General features: G+C 34.3%; 1 non-coding gene across 1 annotated transcript in view; it reads left to right on the top strand.

Annotated features, from left to right (window-relative positions):
- The first annotated feature begins 12,462 nt into the window (after positions 1–12,462).
- The window catches only part of LOC107625694 (disease resistance protein RPP2A), an 8,704-nt gene continuing 7,019 nt past the window's right edge, over positions 12,463–14,147 (top strand). Inside the window, exons 1-2 of the transcript XR_015904834.1 lie at positions 12,463–13,119; positions 13,927–14,147. The exon at positions 13,927–14,147 is cut by the window's right edge and continues 843 nt beyond it. This is a non-coding gene — a transcript (disease resistance protein RPP2A). The remainder of the gene's footprint in view (positions 13,120–13,926) is intronic.

Here is a 14,147-nt window from a genome sequence, read left to right as displayed (position 1 = left end):
ATTTTAAACAATTTTACAAGAACTGCCAAAAATACATTTTCAAATCAATAAGCCTATTAATAATTAATCAACAGCCAGTCATCAAGCATAATTATAAACCAGATGCCAAATCAGAATTAACTAAACATGATAAACCAAATGCAGTTGGAACAATGCAAATATTATCAGCAACTAATAGGCATCTTTCGAACAAGAGAGATCACGAATTTTCAATTTTGAAAATTTCATCTCTGTTCCTATTCTTCTTATCCCCTGTTTTTCTTTGTTTCCAATTTCAAATTTTGGAAACTTATTTTCCTTATTTTCCTCCCCCTTTTGTCATCATGGGGGGGCACCTGCACAAGATAACACATGAAGAATACCACAGGATAAACATAATAACAAGTCAACAAAATAACATGAGTGTTTCAAAGTATCACAGAGCAGGGAGTTTGTAGTTACACTCATACAAAAAAGGATTGAGCCTACTTGAGCCAATATCAAGTAAAATAAAAATTAATCATCAGACAAATTATAATCAGAATCTGTGGCATCTTCATCACTGCCAGCGCCCAGATCTTTTTCCAAATTTTCCAGCATCATACCCACTCGCTCTTTGCATCTGCCCCAGGCACGTTCATTTTCATATGCTAGCTTTCGAGCAGCTCTATGGAATTGAATCATGAGAGTGGACATATTGGAGAATTCGGTGAGGATTTCCCTTGTGGACTCAGTGGCTTTAGAGGATTCAAACTGGCTTTCAATATCACTGTCCATTGGCATTGGTTTCTTGCTCTTTGTTCCTTTTACCGCACCACCACCTTTGATCATGGAAGTTTTGTTTTCCACAGATTCATTTGTTAAATCTACCTTATAGTACTCAAAAATACACGTGAGAAACATTCCATAAGGTAGATTTGCCTTTTTGGTACTTCTCACACAGTCCCACATATGTCTGATCATAAGATAAGCAAATGAAATAGGAGTAGAAGTAACAAGGGCAAAAATGATTAAAGAATCAGATACAGTTACCCTATTGTGAGAACCACTCTGTGGAGTTAAAATGTGGGTAATGATGCGATGCAGCAATGAATTTGTTGGTCCAAGAGCTTTATGAGTAGGGACCGTGCCATCTAATCCAGACATGTTTGCACAAATATGGCTGAGAACCTGCTTGTAAGTTATCCCAACATGATCATCCCATTTGTCATTCATGTATACCTTTGGTCCCTCGTCCGTGTACCCGAGGGCAGCACCCAGGGTTTCAGAGTTCAGAACCATATGCACACGTTTCACATAAGAATGGAGAGCACCATCAATCATTCTGAGGTTCGCATAAAATTGCCGAACCAGTTTTGGGTATACCATTTTGTGAATGTGTAGCAGAGGGGACCACTTGAGGTTATCAAACATAGGTTGCAAGATAATTCCCTTTGTTGACAGATAATCAAGGTTCACAAGGTAGGAAAGACAGATATGCCTCTTTTCCAGAATTTCTTGATGAAATTCATAAAATGCACATGTCAAAAATCTGGATGGATCAAAATGAGAATGAGGCTTGTGAAACCTGTTCTTGAACTCCAGTGACTCAAGGTTCGCTGGTTCCCTGGTTTCATGCAACACGAAACCTTTGGGCTTCTGAGAGCTTTTTCCTGATGTGTGTGGTGTGGCCTTCTTTGGTGATCGCGGCGGTGGAGAAGGAACGGGTGAGGTCTGAGACGACTCTTCATCAACACTGGGCTCCTTGTTTTTGCCACGGCCAGAACTCTTGTGAGCAATCTTCTTTCTCATGGTGGGAGTTTGCTTGACGGATTGAGAGGGAGAGGATGAAGATGTAGAGTGAATGTGAATATGAGTATGTGTTTGTGGAGTGAACGGTTTTTGAGAGAGATTGATTCTTCCACTTTTTCTTGAGGCGGTTTTATTTTTCATTATGGAGAGAGATAATGGGGGTGGAAGAAGAAGGGTTGGCCGAAGTTGAGAATTGAAGGGAGGTTAAGGGAGCATTAAATGTTGATTGGAGAGAGAGATGATGGGAGTGGTTAATGGTCATTATGTGCGGTTATTAACCAAGGCGGTTTCCCAAGAATTTGAAAAGAAGATTCCTTGAATCAAGGGATTATTTGGAGAGAGAAGGATTTGATTTGATGTTAACTACTTCCAATGAGATATGAAATGACACTCAAAAGATTTGATCATCATAAAGTGAGGAATCATTAAAAAATTCAATGAGGGGTCAAACTTGATTATGTGGGCCCATTAGAAGCTAAGTCTGCGCAGCCTCCCCCTGAATCAAAGCTCCTCCATCACGCCTTGTTTTTATCTCGTCCATTCCTACGAGATAAAACTGGACAGTATCAAAAATTCACAAATTCTCAACATTATTTAAATCAATCATTCCCAAACTTTTTCTTAACAAACAGAATCTATCTTCACAGAGGGGTTTTGTAAAAATATCAGCAAGTTGTTCTTCAGATTTTACAAATTGAATATCAATAGTACCCTTTTGCACATGTTCTCTAATGAAATGATATTTAATTTCAATGTGCTTTGTTCTTGAGTGCAAAACAGGATTTTTTGAAATATTTATTGCACTCATGTTATCACAAAATAAGGGTATGCTATTGATCTTTAATTTGTAATCCTCCAATTGAGTTTTTAACCAAATTAATTGCGAACAACAAGCAGATGCGGATATATATTCAGCTTCAGCTGTGGATAGAGCCACTGTGGCTTGTTTCTTGCTTGACCACATGTTGAGCGAGCTTCCAAGGAAGCAACACATGCCCGAAGTACTCCTTCTATCCACTCGATCTCCCGCATAATCTGCATCACAAAACCCTACTGCACAAAAGTCATCAGATTTTGGATACCATAAACCATAATCACATGTTCCCTTAATGTACCTAATGATGCGTTTAACAGCCGTTAAATGGGATTCTTTTGGGTGAGATTGAAATCTTGAGCATACACCCACACTTTGAACAATATCCGGTCTAGAGGATGTAAGATACATTAGTGAACCAATCATTCCTCTATACCGTGTCTCATCCACATCTAGGCCATCATCATCTTTATCAAGTTTAGTATTAGGATGCATTGGTGTTCCCATTGATTTGGAATTTTCTAAGCCAAATTTCTTTATCAATTCTTTTGCATACTTGCCTTGGTGAATAAATGTACCGCTAGGAGTTTGTTTAATTTGGAGGCCAAGAAAGAAAGTTAGCTCTCCCATTAAACTCATCTCAAACTCACTAGTCATGAGTTTTCCAAACTCTTCACACAAGGTTTCATTGGCCGATCCAAACACAATATCATCCACATAAACTTGAACAAGAAGGATATCATCATTAGAAACTTTAATGAACAAAGTAATGTCGGTGGTTCCCCTTTGAAAATGATTTTCTAATAAGAAGGCACTAAGCCTTTCATACCAAGCTCTAGGGGCTTGTCTAAGGCCATAAAGAGCCTTTGAAAGTTTAAAAACATGATTAGGAAAGTCTTTATGTTCAAAACCGGGGGGTTGAGCCACATACACTTCTCTATCAATAAAGCCATTAAGAAAAGCACATTTAACATCCATTTGAAATATTTTAAAACCCTTATGGGCAGCATAGGCAAGAAGCAATCTAATTGCTTCCATTCTAGCTACCGGAGCGAAAGACTCATCAAAATCAATTCCCTCTTCTTGATCGTAACCTTGGGCCACTAATCTAGCCTTGTTACGAACAACTTGTCCATCCTCACCAAGTTTATTTTTAAAGACCCACTTAGTACCCGTTACCTTCATACCATCCGAATAAGGTACTAATGTCCAAACCTCATTCTTGTCGAATTGAGCCAGCTCCTCTTGCATAGCCTTGACCCATGATGGATCTTCAAGAGCTTGTTTGACATTGTTGGGCTCCATTTGTGACAAGAGAGCAAAGTTGCTAGGTTCGGTTTTCCTTTTGGTGGAGGATCTTGTTGTTACACCATGAGAGGGATCACCAATGATGAAGTCATGAGGATAACCCCTCATAGACTTCCATTCTCTGGGTTTTCGGCCAGGTGTTGAACTTTGATGAACTTCTGATGGTCTCACTGTTTCAGTTTCTCGTGTCTGCTCAGGAGATAAATTGGAAGTTTCTCCTACAATCTGACGAGATAAAACCGGGCTGACAGATTCTTCATTTTGGACAGATTTGGGAATTTCTTTGCTTGTTCCATCTTCACAATCTGAATCAATATCCTTCACAATACTGGGAATTAAGTTAGAATCACAAAAAGTAACATGTATGGATTCCTCTATTGTCCTATGCTCCTTGAGATAAACTCTATAGGCCTTGCTTGTGGTGGAATATCCAACAAACATTCCTTCATATGATTTTGGATCAAATTTTCCAAGGTTTTCCTTATTGTTAAGTACAAAACATTTGCATCCAAAAACATGAAAATACTTAAGATTTGGAGGGGTTCCTTTCCATAGCTCATAAGGTGTTTTTTTTAACCCTTTTCTAATGATTGTTCTATTCAAAATATAACATGCTGTGTTCACAGCTTCAGCCCATAAGAATTTAGGAATTTCACTCTCACATAACATAGCCCTAGTCATTTCTTGAAGGCTTCTATTCCTTCTTTCAACCACCCCATTTTGTTGGGGGGTTCTAGGATATGAAAAATTATGAGAAATCCCTAAGTCATCACAGAATTTTTCAAAATCTTGATTTTCAAATTCTCTTCCATGATCACTTCTTAAATGAGCAATTTTCAAATCCTTTTCATTTTGAATTTTCTTACAAAGGGTGGAAAAAGCATGAAAAGCATCATTCTTATGAGCAAGGAAAAGTACCTAACCAAATCTAGAGTAATCATCTACCACCACAAGACCATAATGTTTACCTCCTAAACTTTGAGTTCTAGTAGGACCAAAAAGATCAATATGTAACATTTCCAATGGCCTTTTGGTTGAGATTCCATCTTTTGATTTAAAGGAGGATTTTACTTGTTTGCCTAATTGACAAGCGTCACAAGTAAGATCCTTATCAAACTTGATGTTTGGGATTCCTCTAACCAAATTTCTTTTGACTAGCTTAGAAATTTGATACATGCTAGCATGTCCCAACTTTCTATGCCAAAGCCATTTTTCAGATTCAAAAGATGTGAAGCATGTTACATTTTGTTCCTTTAAATCCTCAAGAGTTAATCCATACACATTGTTGCATCTTTTAGCTTCAAGAAGAACATTCCCAGTTTTCTCACACACAACTAAACAAACAGATTTCTTAAAGATAACTTCAAAACCCAAATCACAAAGTTGACTAACACTAAGCAAGTTATGTTTCAAGCCATGTACAAGAAGAACATCATTTATACAAGAAGAAAAGTTTTTACCAACTTTCCCAACAGCCACAATTTTTCCTTTTGCATCATCACCGAAAGTGACAAGTCCTCCATCATAGTCATCAAGCTTTATGAAGAAGGTTGCCTTTCCGGTCATATGCCTAGAGCATCCGCTGTCCATATACCACACATTTTCCTTCCTTTTGGATGCTAGGCACACCTACAAAACAATGCTTAAGTAACCTTAGGTATCCAAATCTTTTTGGATCCTTTTACGTTAAACCATCTTCTATGTCCTAATCCATTGTAATCAAAAACAATTTTATAAACCTTGTCACCAACCATTCTTTCACCGAAAAAGCATTGAATGGGAAAGTGTCCATTCCGATTGCATAGTCTACAAATCCTTGGAGTTGCCTTTTTGTTAAAGTAGGTGGGATCTTGAAATCTTGTGTCATTAGAAGATGAAGCAATATTTTCAAAATGTGAATTTTCAGATTTATGAAACCCCAACCCAGCCTTATCATAAAGAGGTTTTTGACTAGCCAAGATGTGATTTAAACTTTCAGAACTTTGTGTAAATTTGGTCAAGTCTTCCTCAAGTCTTTTAACCTTTTTAAGCAACTCTTCATTTTGTTTAAAACAGTCCACATATGCAAGAACACAATGGTTACTTTCACAGCTCCTAACTTGGGCTCTTAACTGCTTATTTTCTTCAACAAGATCACAAGCAGTTTCGGCCTCTCTCACTTTTTCTTTTAGAAAACTGTTTTCGGCCTTAAGAATGGTAATTTGCTGTTCAAGTTCTTGATTTTCCAGCAGAAAACATCTTATTTTTTCAGAAAGGTGGTCTATCATAAGATGGAGATCTTCAGTGTTAGGGTTATGAAAGATTACCTGATCTATGTGGTCTGCCATGAGACATGTTTGTGACTTGGTCTCGGTTTCTTCATCATCATTATCTGAGTCATTCTCCAAGTCTTCCCATGTGGCCATCAGTCCTTTCTTCTTTCCTCTTTTTGGCTTTTCCTCCTTCTTTAGCTTGGGACAATCAGATTTGAAATGCCCCATTTCCTTGCAGTTGTAGCAGGCTACCTTGCTGAGGTCTTTCTTCACTTTCCTTGTGCTGCTGCCTTTGCCTCTGAGCTTAGCCATTTTCCTGAATTTTTTTGCAAATAAAACAAACTCATTTTCAGAAGAGTTATCACTGGATTCATCATCCAGGGGGTTAGTTACAGAAGAAAATGCAATTCCTTTCTTTTTTGTATCTTTTTTCAAATAGGTATTTTCAAAAGCAAGAAGATTTCCTCTCAAATCATCAAGTGTTATGGAGTCTAGGCTACTACTCTCAGAAATAATTAAAGCTTTAGTCTCCCACTCTTTTGTGAGACATCTCAACACTCTTCTCACTAGCACAGATTCTGAATGTTTGATTCCAAGAGCATCTAAGCCAATAGTGATGGCATTGAACCGTTCGAACAGTTCATCGATGGACTCTCCTTCCTTCATTGTAAACATTTCATATTCCCTGTTTAACATGTCTGTCCGAGTCTTTTTTACAATGGTAGTTCCTTCATGAGTGATTTGCAACTTGTCCCAGATTTCCTTTGCCGTTGTGCATCGTGATACTCGTCGGTACTCCTCAAAGCTGATAGCACAATTGAGCAGATTGGTTGCCTTGGCATTTAACTCCACCTTCTTCCTATCTTCCTCGGTCCAGCTTGCTTCCGGTTTAAGGGAGGTTACTCCTTGAGCATTTGTGGTAGTCGGAAATTTAGGACCTTCCAAGATGATCTTCCAAAGTCTGTAATCTACAGCTTGTACAAATATCTTCATCCTCTCCTTCCAATAGGTATAATTTTTCCCATTGAAAAGAGGAGGTCTGTTGCTTGATTGTCCTTCTGTCAGATTATAAGACACCACATTTGTGCCACTGTTTTCCGCCATTAGGATCTTTACTCCAAGCTGCAAAGCTTGATCTCTTTGAGACCAAGCTCTGATACCAATTGATGGTTTCAGTGGCTAAGAGAAGGGGGGGTTGAATCTTAGCCCCTTTTTCGCTTGCTAGAACTTGCTGGACTTTAGATGAGACTTTTCTGTTTTATCTCGTCCCTAGTCACGAGACATTTTCATTTTGTCTCGTCACTTGGCATGAGACATTTCTGAAGTTGCATCTTAAAAACAACAGAAGTGAAGTAGGAGAGAGAGAGAGAAAATAACACCCAGATATATCCTGGTTCAGCTGCTAAGTGCAGTGCAGCCTACATCCAGTCTCCATCACAACAATGATGGAATTTCACTATAATCCTCCAGATTACAACTTGTAAAGTGCTAACCCAACTTACAAGGGAATTCCCACAGAATCATGAAACACAACACAGATGTACAAAGGAACTCTAAGACATCTATGGCTTTTTCTTTTAATTTTGCACTCTCTGCCTTTTTCCGCTCTATGGCTTTTTCTTACAAACCTCACTGTTTGCCTTTTTCCATGAGACTCAAGACATGACAAAATTAAACAGAAAAATACAAAACAGAAGACATTGAAGGAGAAGAGAACTGCTAGCTTAGGTAGCTCTGAGAACTCTGTGCCTTGCACTCTCAAATCTTACTCCTTGAATCAAACCATGACTGTTCACCTCTTTTATAGAGAAGTGAAGCCTTCACAGTTGAAACACAAACCCGAGCTCAGCTTCCTTTCCTTCAACAAAAACCGGTTCGGCCATACAGAGAGAAGAGGTAACACATGTAAAAACCAACATGCAAATACCTCTAGTTCTTCCTTGGTCATCACTCTTCATCAATCCAAGCGCTCCATCCTTGGCTTCCTCTCCAAGATGGACTTCTGGCCCTTGATGCTTTATGATGATGATGACTTCATCTGCTTCAATCTCTGCCTTCAACCATCACTTCGCCACTCTAGCTACTCCCTGTGGTGGTTGATCAGAAACGAAGACAAGTCACGCCTCCAAGATCTTTCTGCTGGCCAAATCTTCTTCTTTCTTTTTGGGTATGGAGGATCCGAGATTAACTCACCAAATCTAACCATATTTGGTAATTATCTCAGCCACTACATACCTTTTTTTTTTTGTTGTTGCCATCATTTTGATGGACTTGTAGCTTATCCTCCCTTCCTTTCGGTAGTTTGCATTTGCTTCCATGGCTACCAATATTTCCTGTGTAATAACCGAAGAGAGAAGAAGAAAGAGATGAGAGAGAACAGAGAAAGTAAAGAAAAGCAATTCAAAACAAATTAAATGAAGATAGCTTGCTTTTACTTCCCTGGGTGGCGTGCAACACTAATCATAATGATTCCCATCAAATCAAAGTCAAGTTCTCTCTCATAGTTCCAAAGCTTAGCATATTAAATTTGAAATCCATTTTTAGTAAGCAATGAAATCCGTTGGAAGCTTCATGGATTCGGTTAATGCATGGAAGCATTAATAATTTGGGCTTGGTTGCAATAAGGATTATTCTTGGCCCAAATAAAAGCATTTGCTTTCCTGATGTATATTGGATTCAGATCAAACATGGGAAGCTTACTTTTGGGCTTGTACCAATGTTAATCTAGCCCAATAAATCATTACAACAATTCAGCCATATATCATTGAATGTTTTTGAATCAATGCTGATTTGGAAAGCAAATTCACACTTGGGCTGCAGCATTTTATTTTATTTTCGGCCCAATTCAGTTCCTGCATTACAAAATTATTAATTAGCATATATTGTATTAATAATTTTGTAATTAGATATTTTAACAATGTTTGTTCATCACAAAAATTAATTTGGAGTTTTCCAAACTCATCACTTCCAAACGTCAATTCCTCAAATTTAATCACCCGAATTTCGTTCCAAACCGTCCAATTAAACTCCAAATCAACAAGAATACAATCTAATTTACACAAAATCACTATAATTATCATAGGGTTCACTGATTCAATGATTCACAAGGGTTTAACAGTTTCTTACCGTACCCATAGATCAATAGGACAAAACACAGTGATTATCCGCTGCTAGAGTTCACCTAAACCATCAAAATTATTCAATTACTCAATACCTAAACTCAAAACCCACGAAATTAAGAAGAGAAAGAACTAGACGAGAAATACAAATTTCTTACCACTTTGTTCAGATAGAATTGAAGAGAATTACGAGACGAACACGTAGCCGCTGACGACTCGTCAATCGGAGCTCCTAATTAAAAGTTATAATCGATTGAAAATTGAAAGTGGGTTACGCACGTTAACTCACTTCTTTATTTAGTGTACTTCTAGTGAAATAAGGAGGAAGAAAAGGGCTAAGTCATGTTTATATAAGCGGGCCTTGGGTTTAGTTTGGGTTCTGTTTAATTGATTCGGTCTGTTGACTTAATTTTAGATTAAAATTTTTAAAATTAGTGTCAAAATTTGTATTTTTAATATTTCTACTTTCTTAAATTATAATTTTTTGAATAATAATTAATTTATTGACTAATTATTTATTAATTTTCTGGAATTTGCAATTTGTATTGTATGTCTTGAAACATGCATCTAATCTCATTCTCATAAGTCATAATTTAGTTTACTGATTAATGCAACTAAACTCCTTCTCCTTCTCTGATCTCTTTCTTAGCAAGTTTACTGATTAATGCAACTAAACTCCTTCTCCTTCTCTGATCTCTTTCTTAGCAAGTATTATTAGTATTAGAAAAATGTAGTTTTATATTTGATTTATTATTTTTTGTTTTGTTCACAGAAAAATTATTTTAAAGAGGAAAAAGAACTTAATTAATGTTATAAAATTTGAAGATCAAATGCCAGAAAGTAAAAGTCATGAAGTTATGGACATAATAATAAACATATATGCTACTTAATTATTTCAACTTTTTTGTTATTGAATATTTTGTAAAAATGATATAGTTAAAGGTTGTTATGACTTAAATTGGTATTATGGTATTTTACAATAATGATGTAATGTATGTGAATTTTATAGAATACTTTATGAATCGAATTTGATGGTAAATGTTTTATTAGTTTTCTTTAGTAATTTGATTCAAATAGTTAAGGTTATTTATTGACATTAAATTAAAAAAAAAGTTGGAATACTAATTTCAATGCAATATGAGAAAACCATTGAAAATAAACAAATACATAACTACAAAAAATTATTGTCAAAAGTCACAAAAGATAATGATATTAAAATTATTGTCAAAAACAACTACAAAATACGAATAATATTAAAACCGTTCTTAAAAAAAAAGCATAAAAGGTAACGGTTTTTAAACAGTTGTCCAAATTAGTAATAAAGTTACAACGGCATAAAACCGTTGTGTATCTTGTTACAGTTGTAAACTGTTGTTTAAAAATTATTTTAAAAATTATGGTCTATTAGGGTAACAAGGGAAACGATTTTTTTTATTGTCGTTGCCTTAGGTAAAAAATCGTTGCCTATTAACATTGTTAACAGTCGCATATACCACAGGTTAAAAACTGTCGCCAAAATATTACTTAAAGTTTTAACGATTTTTTTTATTTACGGCAACGATTTTTGACCGTTGCAAAAATCCTTATTCGTTGTAGTGTTTTTTATGAAAAATAAACTATAATGAAGCGAGTCGATAAAAATAACATGAAGAATAAATATGAAATGAATTGTTATATGTGCTACTTCTTTTTAATTTTTTTTAATTGTATTATAATTAAAAATAAAAAGATTATGAAATAAAATTAAATAAAAGATAAATATTTTATTAAAAGACTTTAAAATTAAAATAATTAATTATTTTAAATATAATAAAAAATAAACTCTTATCGAAAAATTATGCAGCAGTCCATACTAAAATAAAAACCATTAAAAATAATAAATGTCATTATAAACTAAAAGTAGTGGATTATTTTTTTAAGAGATTAAATTCTCTCAATTTTTTTTATTGTATAATAAAATATATTTTTTATTATTTAATATTTTTTGTAAATTTATTTAAAAAAATATATAATAAGAGATCATATTTAACTAAATAATTAAAAAAAATAGAAAACATCCATTAACGAATCACGACTACTTCATCCGGAAAAAAATTCCCTTTCCATTTATTAGTGATTAGACTATATATATGTAAATTGAGGAATTTAATTTAAATCGTATCAGTTACCACAAATGACTTTCTTGCACGACCGAGACACATAAAAAGTTGGGTGAACTGATTCAGTGCTTTATCACATAAATATAGAAATTGAATTTTTAATTAATTAATGTTAATTAATTTTTTAATTATCAAACTTTTTATTTAAAAATTTATAATTTATAATTTAAAATTTAAAATTAAAATATTTTTACTAAAAATTTTTATTTAATATATATTATTTATGATCTACTTATCATAAAATATAACTTTATATCAATTTTTGTATTATAAATATTAAATAAAAAATTAATTTAAATCGATTAATTGGTCAGTTCATTTGTTTTTTTAAAGAAGTATCAGAAATTTAAATTTTATTTTATATATATATAATAATTCATTAGTTTATAATAAATCTTTAAATAGAACTTAGATCCGTAATAAATTAGTCTTCACTCTTCATTCTACAGAATTAAAAAATATTATAGAAAACAAAAAAAAAAATATTAAATAAAAATAAAAGTATTCGCAAATTACTGACAAAACCTCCTATTAATATCAGAATTTATATTATTAGTTAGCTGATAGTCAAAAATAATAAATTTATTTATTAAATAGAATATATTATTGAATTATTAGATTAAAAAATTTAAATTAATAATTAAATAATAACTAAAAATAATAAATTCTAATGACTTTAATATTTTTTGAAATAATAATAATAAATAATGTATACATATATAAGGCGTCCATAATCATCGCATTTCTAAGTCCCAACCGTGTTATGGAGAAAATAAATTTTTTTCATTTTTCTAATATTTAAGAGAATAAATTATGATATCTTATCTTTAATTTTATGAATGGGATCAAAATAAATATAAAAGAGAATAATAAATAATTAAAATCCTTAAAAAGAAAGTATAATTAAAATCCTTAGAGCCAATGACCTAAGCCTATAATATGTACAATGGAGATTTAGAAAGTATGTTTAGGCCAATAACTTGCTAGCACTACCCTTAAATTAAACACTACGCTATTTAAATTTTTTTTTTCACCGAAAAAGAGGCACTCCAGTGTCATAGAGAGTAGTGAACACTATCGTTGACTTGATTTGCTTTACAAAGAAGGTATCAAGTCTGTTTACTTCTTCTCTAACTTCCTACGAACTGACAAATGATCTTCCAGCCTCCTCCATAAGCCTCCTAAGCCTCAGCTTGTATATGATTTGAGTCAGAGCATCACTTTTAACCAGTCGCTGCTATGTCTTCCCAAAACCAGGAACCCCAATTCATATATGATGCGTACATTAGTTCCGGTTTGCAGTTCCTTCATCCTTTTATTTCAGGTCTCTATGATGCACTCAAAAGTGTTGGACTGCATGTTTTAGCAGACCGCACCGAGCCCAAGACTAATATATCTGACGCAATCGAACGATGCAGAGTTTCTATCATAGTTTTCACAATAGCTTATGCTGAATCAACCTTATTCTTGCAAGAACTCGTGGACATAATGGAGTGTCATCGGAGGAAAGATCAGAAGGTTGTGCCCGTGTTCTATTGCTTAGATCCCTCCCAAGTATGCAATCGGAGCGGTTATTTTGGGCAGATTTTGTCGCTAACTCTGCAAGGTATCTCAAGGGATGAAAACAGGATGCTGAGTTATGAGACCGCCCTTCGACAAGCTGCTTCCATTTTACCCAGGTTTCTTCCAGATATCTGGTAATTAAATTCTCCCATGTTTTTTAATGCTTTGATCTTTATTCTTGATGAGCCATGACCTTTTGAGTATCTTTGGCTTGTTGGAGACTAGAGTGGAACGTGATTTTCTCATTCAATTCTTATCCTGTTTCTCTGATAAATGTGCATATTGAACAATGTTTGTGAAGGTACCAGAGATTGAGAGGGTTTTAAGAGAGTTGGGAGAGAAAATAAAGATAGAGAGAACGAGTAAAACCAGCAATAGCACGTGACTAACAAAATTTATTATTATTTTTTTGTTAACATTTGACTAATTCTAGATTAAATTCTAAACCCTAAATTCTAATTGTATAAAAAATTAAAAGAGAAAATCTAGGGAGCCAATACTTTTATTAAAATCTGGCAGCACTTAACTATCAAAAGAAAAATGAATAATCCCACAACATGAGATGAAATCTCACCCCATTAAAAACACCAATGATAGTTAATTGATGGTTACAAATCACAAAATTTGCTGGTCCCATAGCACTTCTCAAATTAAAAATAAAGTGTTGGCCCAAAGTATTGGCTAATATTGATAAAAAATGTTACCTAACATTTTTCATCCATTGTTGATGATGACGATTGATGAAAAGTGATTGATACAAGTTGGGTACTTAGTATTTATAGAGGGATTAGGGTGCTGCTAACTAACTTAACAATGCCATAACTACCTAACATCATAGTGACAGCTATCAATATTTCTAACAAACTTTCTAACTTAACTAATATCCCCAATCATTTGTATTATTGGTTAATGATTATGCTTTATATTTATATTTTTTTCAGGAATAAGAGAGAAGTTATGAGCCATATAGTTGGACATGTTACATCCTTGATGGATTCAACGAAATTATTCATTGCAAAGCATCCGGTGGGAGTAGACTCTCGTGTGCAAGATTTGATTCAACTCTTAAACAATCAGAAAGCAGATGGTGTCCTCATAATAGCAATATGGGGAATGGCGGGAATAGGTAAAACTACAATTGCCAAAGCCCTCTACAACCAAA

The sequence above is a fragment of the Arachis ipaensis genome, chromosome B2 (genome assembly GCF_059453495.1).
Source record: "Arachis ipaensis isolate K30076 ecotype BB chromosome B2, ASM5945349v1, whole genome shotgun sequence".
NCBI lineage: Eukaryota > Viridiplantae > Streptophyta > Magnoliopsida > Fabales > Fabaceae > Arachis > Arachis ipaensis.
This window is presented reverse-complemented; position numbering and strand designations above follow the sequence as displayed.